The 5992-nt window shown below is 35.6% G+C and overlaps 1 protein-coding gene across 3 annotated transcripts in view; it reads right to left on the reverse strand.

Moving 5' to 3' along the window:
* Positions 1 to 1938: 1938 nt before the first annotated feature.
* Positions 1939 to 5992, reverse strand: part of GRIA2 (glutamate ionotropic receptor AMPA type subunit 2) — a 93855-nt gene continuing 89801 nt past the window's right edge. For all 3 annotated transcript variants that reach the window (XM_039550444.1, XM_039550445.1, XM_039550447.1), the window contains one exon: positions 1939 to 5992. This exon is cut by the window's right edge and continues 1837 nt beyond it. The gene's annotated coding sequence lies outside the window, so the exon portion shown is untranslated.

Below are 5992 nucleotides of genomic sequence, written 5' to 3' on the forward strand. Positions count from 1 at the left end.
CCACATTTACATAGTATATTACAACATGCATAAGAAAGGCTGTCCACATAATATAATCCTAGCTAGCATCTTACCAAAAAAACCCAAAAAACATCTACAGTCTCATGATCTTGCCTATTGGGAAGCTCACGTTTTATGACAATATATAATGTCATAATTCATAAAGCAATAAATTTTTTCCCTGTAAGAAAAATCTCCATTAAATTCTTCAGCCAGCCAAGATGGCTGTGCTTATTTCTCTTGAGGGTAAATGCCAAGTTTCCTCTATGCTAAAAAGTACATGATCATTTTATATTAAAGTAATTTTTTTAAAGTTATGTCCTGAATTTGCTTAATATTGATGGCTGTAGTTCAGGCAAGGAAAAAAGGTTTTCAGATAGGGGAAGGAGGGGAGAGCTCTCTCCTCCCCACTCCAGCATCATGTTGAGAGCAGAGAAATGGTTTTTGCATCTTGACCATGCTAACAATCCTGTTTTGCTAGCATGAGTGCCAAGTGTGGCGATGCCTGGGGACATCACTGCGTGACTGCACACAGACAGGTGGGAGGGTCAGGCTTGTCCTGACACCCCAGACTCCCTGCACTCCAGCGAGGCAGGGTCTGACTGAAGCGTATTAATTACTTTGGTCTCCTCAGAGCAGTCTTTGTCCCTGCTGTTTAAGAAAGATTCTTTCAAAGGTGTGAGTCACGGGACATACTTAGCAGCTGAATCACTCTGAAGGACTTGGGCAGCATCTTACATCAGCAAGCAGGGCATGCAATGTTACTTTTTTCCTAAATGTGCTAAAATCTCTCCAATGACAAAAGATCAAAAAGTAAATTACAAGCATAAAAGGACAAAGATCTCCTATAGAAAGCAGCTTATGAGGTGGACTAAGCAGAACTGATGAACATGTCCCAGTATAATTGTGGATCTATAATGATTTTAAAAAAATTATACATTTTTAAGTCTCCTAGAATAAACAAGTACCTTAGGCAAGTATACCCATCAGGATAAAGAAAACATGTCAAGCAGAATCCTGCTCTGAGAATAATGGCTTTATAAAAACAGTTTATCACATTTTTTAATATATTCAGAAGGCGCAGATTTTAAAAACGTGGTAATGCCACAGATAAAACCAATCAATAGAAATTGCCTGTAATTTGTCTGTCAAGCCTACACCATTAGAGTTATTTCCTATAGCTTATACTATTCATTCGTCTATGCAAGTAAAAAGAAAAAAAGCCAACAAAACAATATAAAATGTGGACAGAATTCTGCCACAGCACCATAGCAGTATATTTTATTGCACAATGTTCAAAGTAGGTAGTGTAGTATCCAGCCCTGTCAATGTTCAGCATTTTGTTTTCAAGGCATTAAGTTTTATAGAGGTTTTGGTTTAGAAAATCAAGTAATAACTGCAAAGAGTACTGCTTTGTTTGTCCATGTAATGTTAGACTTAACTAAACCTGAGCCTCTCAGATCAACCATTTTGATTTTTAAATAGCAAAGACTGCAATTTGAGAAGCTAAGCATACACATGCATATACATGAACCCATCATCCTTGCTGCTGAAGAGGGAGGCAATGACACATGCAATAGCTTTTGTTTGACCTTTCTGTGTAGGCCAAAGGTAGCGTGGAAGAGCCTGTTTGTCTCACAGGAGTTCCGTAGAACTTGATCCCACCAGTGAGAACAAAGATGATCACAGGAGTTACCCCACTTTTTGAAGTTACGACTGAGTCCTATGGGGACTCATATTCTCTATGGAAATGAAAAATTCCATATTTATTCAAACAAGAGGTGGTAAGGCACTTGCTTATGAACCTTCCTGTTGCTACTGGCCCTAGTATGAATTATTGCTGTGGTTATCATCGCTTATGGCCTTATCAGCACTAATTTTACTCTTGCATTGTGTAGGGATATGTATACATACATATACACTAGAACACCCACAACCTTCATTTTCGCATGTTAGCATCTCTGCTTGTTTATTCACACAAAGTAGCTGAAGCTGAATTAAGAATTCCACCTACAGGTAACTTGGATAAGCTGCCAAGCCACTTAGTTCCAAATTTATGAAAATATTCATCGAACAATCTTGTGAAATTATTAAAAACAACAGTAACAACCACAAAGGAAAACACCTAAATAAAAATCATGTTGTTTGTATTACTGTATCTTTAGACATTGTGACAGTATAAAAAAGTCTTCTCACTCAAAACCAGAAAAAAAAATTTCAGTGGGTACTCTGCTGTTTATGAGTGTGAAGTAACCCAAAATGTATTTGCCTTTCATAGTGAAACTCATAAGGAAAGCAACTACTGAAAAATACGATGTTATTTGTAAAGCATACTATTAATTGAAAGAACTATAGCTTGACCTCTCTAATTACATTTTTCTCTAAACTCACAGAATATGGTGCTGAAGGGTAGGCAGTAACAACATAACTTGAAAACTGGGTTAAAAGTTGTTATGTAATAACCTCCAGTACATTTTTAACAAGATGCTCTTGATGCTTCAGTAAAGCATCAACATGCCAGAAGTACTCTGGGCTGTCTCCTTCTAAGAAGCTTGAAACCTGGCCTAGGGGAAGGTGTCCCTGCCCACAGCAGGGGGTAGGAACTAGGTGATCTTTAAGGTCCTTCCAACCCAAAGCCTTCTATGATTCTATAATTACTAACAGTAAAGGCTCTGGAAGGAGATTTTATTCCCCAGTTTACGATCTGTTTATCATAAACTGAAACATGACATTATCATTTCAAAACTGCACAAACAACGAGTTTTTAGAAGAAAAAAATTTCTATTTCTTATATTCTGTCCTTAGAAAACAGGTATAAATCCTTTCTGATGTCTCTTTTGAAGAGACCTTCACCTATAGGATTGAAGGGGGACAGAAGAATGGCATAAAACTACCTCTCCAAGTCCTATTTCAGCTTTTCCCACCTGCTTGCCTTCTGTGCATGGAAAGATGCAAAGGAGGCAGCATGGTCCTGCATGGCTCATGGGATGCATTGGAACCCCTTTGTTTGTGGCCTTTCCCCCACCTCCAGATAGGAACTAGTCGAATACAATTTCAAGGGGCTGGTCTAGGCACCAGTTTAGCAGCCCTTTCCTACTTTCTAATAAGATACATTTTCAAAATCAGGTTTGGGATATTTAAAGCAAATAAATAAAACCCATTTTAATTTAAATATGTATTTTAAATCTCATTCTGCAGTTGGAAGACTAGTAGGATTAAATGCTTTATTTAACACAGATGAGTCAGCCTTGAAAAGTTAGCATTTGTTAAAAATTATGACAAATTACATGTAAACTTTTTCTCTGTGCCCAGCATGTAGTAATGGTTCTTTCTTGTTGAGTGGGAGTTGCAAGTGCAAAGGGAGGAAGAACTCTGGGCAAACGCTACAAAGTCATTCACTGGACAACTTCATGAAATTAAGTGCTTTTCTTCTATGTATAAACGATTTTCTCATCACTGAGGTTAGTAAAGCACTGAGCTGTTTACAGAGGTAGCTAAATTCTCATTAGCTGTAAGAGATGTATAAAGGAAACTGACAGAAGAACAAGTTCAGTGGATGCCACTTGGATAAAGGGTTTAGCTTAGTTAACCTTTCCTATCTTTATCATCGCTGCTGCTGTAATACAGAGACTTATGACATGGCCTATAATAAACATTTTTAATGACTGCCAAATCAATTATATATACAGTAATTACATTTCCTATCAGCCTACCAAGCTAAAAATTATGCATTAGAACTAACTGCATGTAGTGGGGCAAGAGGGAAAGAAAGAAAGAAAACACAATCATGTAACATGCCCTAACAATAAGATTAGGGACTGGTCTCATAACACATTAACGCTGCAGGGGAGTTTGAGCTATAACTCTCAGAATTTTTAAATTTTACCTTACTTTGTTCCATTTTTTGCCACTTGTTTACAAAAAAAAAAATTCTTTTATTCACTTCTCTGTTATGTCTCACAGAGGTGTATAGTATTCTCTACTACCTACAGAAATTGATGTAAGGGAAAATGTTCCAAATTAAGTCCACAACTAAGTCACTTGCTTAATTTCATTCTAAGTGGTTGATATAATATAAATTCCTAAGATAATTTAGACCTGATGGATCTCTCACAGCAAATTTTTGTGATCCCTTGACAGCTTAAATGAAAAGATTTAATAAATAATAACCTTTGATGCTGTGAAAACAAGTCTGAGTAGCATCTAGGAACATCATGCAGAACAGCTGCTGCTGATTCTATTTTGCTGGTGACGGCTGTATTCTTATAACTGCACCAAATGGTAGCTGAAATAATCTATTTGTATTTCAAAATACAATTATTTGTGCAAGGTTTCATGTAAAGATATTGTCTACATCTATCAGCCAAAGAAGAGGCTGACACTGCAGAAACACACTGTGTTAATGGGTGCAATACACATTTACGTGAAAATGTTGAACCTTTCACACTGTGAACCTCTTCACACTCTGTTTGCTATTACAGTAAACTCTCTGCTGTACTGATTTTCTTCTAGTGACACCTGAAGGACTTGCCATTTCTCAGGTTCTTTCTCTGCTTTGGACACATCAACAATCTGTTCAATTAAAAAAAATACTGATTTAAACTCAAGAATTTTAGGTAGCGTTACTGAATAGATACTTAACCTCCTATCTTTATCAACCTGTCACACTGCCATTTTAAGTGTGATCAGGAAGGTTACGGTCCAGAGATACAATTATATTGTTGGAAAAAAAAGTTACATTACTTCATTTAACCATAACAAAAACTACTATCCTTGAGTGACGAGATGGTCTGGGAGAAGATTTATACTCTTCATTGAAACTTCATTCAAGAAAAGAAGAAATTTCAAGGAAATTTCATGTCTGTGGGGACAAACAGGTTTGCTCTATGTAAAATCATAGAAAAATACATTTATAATAAATAAGAAACCACATTTCAATAATACTAAGCAGACGTTAAAGGTCTTTTGCCTTTTTTAAGAAGATTTTTTATGTATGATTGAAGTTTATACAACACTCCAGAAAAGCCATGTGTTAGATTGAAAAATAAAATCAGAAGCATTTTCTGTCATATAAGTATACATGAAAAAACGAGAACGTTAATGTCTTAGAAAGTGTATGTCCAGCTTTGTACCGTTACTCATTTAACAAAGCAGAAAATAAGATACCGTACTGTAAACAAAAAGCTACAGTAAAAGGACATTTTGAAATTTACACAAGTTTGAGTTCATAAACATTTTGGTTGCTCCATAACAGTTTTCATATAAAATGAATAAAAAACCCTTGGACAGCTTTCATCACTCTTGACTACTTTTCACTTAAATGCACACAGACATACTTTATATAGCAATATACTGATGTACTGTTAACATGGATATTAAACTATTATTACTGCTTTTTTAACTGAGATGTGTATTATCCAATCAATATTATCTGAATTGAAATACTCATACATTATGTATTCCCATCATGTTGTTAAGTATAAAAACATGAAAATATAACTTTACATTATTTCAGTTATATACATCAGTTCAGGCTTGACAAAGATTTTTTTATGCTGTGATTTTTAGAGGAATAAGCCCAGAGGTACAATAAATAGCTTTCCACTGTATACAGTAATGCATTTTTACTTTTTAAAAAAATTTATATTACCATATGAATATTATTTTAGTTTGGTCATTCTAGCATTGAACATTAAAAATCCAAATGCATTCCCCAACATTCCTGATGAGGAGCAATGCACAGAACACCTATGAATTACAGATGCATCAAGAAATGATTCAGTTTAATTCGGGGGAAGTATTGGTAAGACAGACATTGAAAACACTGTATACACCTCTTTTGCTGACCACACTGAGTGTATACACTGTGTTCACATGCTTGCAGAAACAGGCTCAGAGTTTGTACCACAAGAAGGGATTTCAAGTTTCTGATAAACACTCTGCCTTCTCCAATGCTCAGCAGACATTATACTTGAGTCTAAGAAATGGATTC

The sequence above is a fragment of the Corvus cornix genome, chromosome 4, assembly GCF_000738735.6.
Source record: "Corvus cornix cornix isolate S_Up_H32 chromosome 4, ASM73873v5, whole genome shotgun sequence".
Classification (NCBI taxonomy): domain Eukaryota; kingdom Metazoa; phylum Chordata; class Aves; order Passeriformes; family Corvidae; genus Corvus; species Corvus cornix.